The sequence below is a fragment of the Triticum aestivum genome, chromosome 3B (genome assembly GCF_018294505.1).
Source record: "Triticum aestivum cultivar Chinese Spring chromosome 3B, IWGSC CS RefSeq v2.1, whole genome shotgun sequence".
In the NCBI taxonomy this organism is placed as follows: domain Eukaryota; kingdom Viridiplantae; phylum Streptophyta; class Magnoliopsida; order Poales; family Poaceae; genus Triticum; species Triticum aestivum.
In genome coordinates this window covers 787,490,882-787,492,906 of record NC_057801.1, presented here as the reverse complement: position 1 = coordinate 787,492,906, position 2,025 = coordinate 787,490,882, and the positions used below count along the sequence as shown (strand labels likewise).

At 52.9% G+C, this 2,025-nt stretch overlaps 1 long non-coding RNA gene across 1 annotated transcript; it reads left to right on the top strand.

The window, feature by feature from the left end:
• Window positions 1–615: 615 nt before the first annotated feature.
• On the top strand, window positions 616–1,763 carry LOC123066578 (uncharacterized). The gene is made up of 2 exons (XR_006431376.1): window positions 616–963; window positions 1,428–1,763. It is a non-coding gene; the product is annotated as an uncharacterized lncRNA (long non-coding RNA).
• Window positions 1,764–2,025: the final 262 nt, after the last annotated feature.

The following is a 2,025-nucleotide window of genomic DNA, read 5'->3' as shown; positions in this document are numbered from 1 at the left end:
CCTCCAACCACCGGATCCGGCCGCGTGCGCCGCACCCTAGACGAACCAACCGCCGGCGCGCCCCGCCATGATACCAGCGCCTCCCTGGTGTTGGATCAGGCCCCATCGTGCCACCAGCGATGGAATCGAGCAGCAGAAGGCCAAATCTGGGTACACTGCGGACCCCCACGAGCTCGGCTCCCTCGTCGCGCCCATACCTCCGCCTCCTTCCTCCTTCCCCGGGCCGGATCCACCAAAGTCCAGGGGTCCAGCCGACCCTGAACTTCCCTGCAGTCCAGGGGTCCCTCCCCCTGGCCGATCCACCCATTCCGGAGGTGTGGACGTTGTTCCCCCGACGCCGACGAGGATCCCGGCTGAGATCCACGGCCGCCGCGCCGCCGTTGGCCTGCCTGACCTCCCTTTGTCACTCCCTGGCCTTCTCCGTCTACACGCCGCCGTTCCCTGAGCAGCAGACGCCGCTGACCCCTCCTGTAGCCATGGATCCCTGTGACCCTTCCTTTCTCCGTGACTCACCGGCACCGCGCCCCTACCTTCCTGGACTCATTGGCGCATGGGCCACCCCACCCCAACGCCGCAGCAGCCACTCCTCTGATGGCAACCACCACCCCCGACAATGGATCCTCCTCCCTAGTGGTCACCAGCAGAGTGCCACATCTTCCCGACCCCATCTCATTTTTGTGTGCGGTTCGGCGGTGCATAGATGTACAGTGCGGTGGCGCTGACAAAAAACGACGAGGAGGACGATGGTGTGTGCCTTGTGGTTCGCAGGATCTGGTGACCACCATCTTGCCAAGATCCCTCTGCCGCCCCTCCTACTCCTCTGCCCTTCCCTTTCCTCCCTCCCAGGCCGTGCGCCCCTTGCCGTCGTCGAGGTCAATGATCGATGTTGTGGCCACCACACTGCAGCTTGGTTCGGTATGTGCCACTGTCCTCCGGCGAGTGCGCATGCAGTGCACTTTAGAGGTGATGCTCTAGCTTTTTAGCTGTCAACACCTCTGTCTCCTAGTTTTGGCTGCCGATAGAGAAATGGGTCGCATCGCTCCACATAGGTGCAGTTTGGCCCAGGCACTGTAGTTCACTTGTTGAAGAAAATTTTAAATGCATCTGTAGTTCTTGACGATCGTGTGCAGGGCATGCAGTTCGATTGCCTGGTGGATGGATGTTTTATTTGTTGTATAATTTGGTTGTGCAGTGTGATGCATAGGTGTATGAAGTTCTGATGTGAAAAGTTTGGGAAAAGGCATCTTACTAGCTTGGTTCGGGCAGCCTAGACTATCAATGATTATTCTAATTACACCCATATGAGCGTACACTTTGGTGCACTTCATCCCCATTAGCAAATAATTTTGTGTGTATTTTTTCAGATTATGGCTGTTGATTTGGGTGAATTCAGCTTCTAATGAGTTTGTTAAAATGCCTCTGTGTAGTTCGGCTAGCGCCGGCATGAGGTTCACTTCTACATGGTAGCTTGGATGCCTTGGCGTTGCACGTCGGCATTTGATGTGGTGTCGTGCGGGTGTGTGCGGCCTGCAGCTCGGAGCAAGCAGGCATGCAGTTTAGACCGTTGTTTGTGGATTTTATTTGTCTATCAAATGTACCCGGTTGGGATATGATGTATTGTGTGTAAAAACTATTTGTTGAGAAGTTTATTTCAACAAGCACTAAAATAGTTCATTTTTGAGAAAAAAAATGTGTTGATGCAACCCAGTTCGAGGAGTCTTGTGGTTCATTGCATTCAACGAGGAGACTTGTTGTCTCGTGCAGTTTGCTATAAAACCGATAGATGTGGCTTTGAAGCTCACTTTGTTGTCCCATGCAGTTTGCTATAAAACTTCTACTATCTCAAAGAAGCTCACTTCTATATTAGATGTAGTACACTCGGTCAGTCCCTGTGGTCCACTCGCTTGGTCAACACGCGTAAAAAAAATAGTAAGTACGAAAAAAGGACAACAAAAACTCATGAGGTTCACTTTTGGTAGTGTTGCGTTTCACTTTCGGGAGTGTTGCAGTCCACTCTCGTTCAAA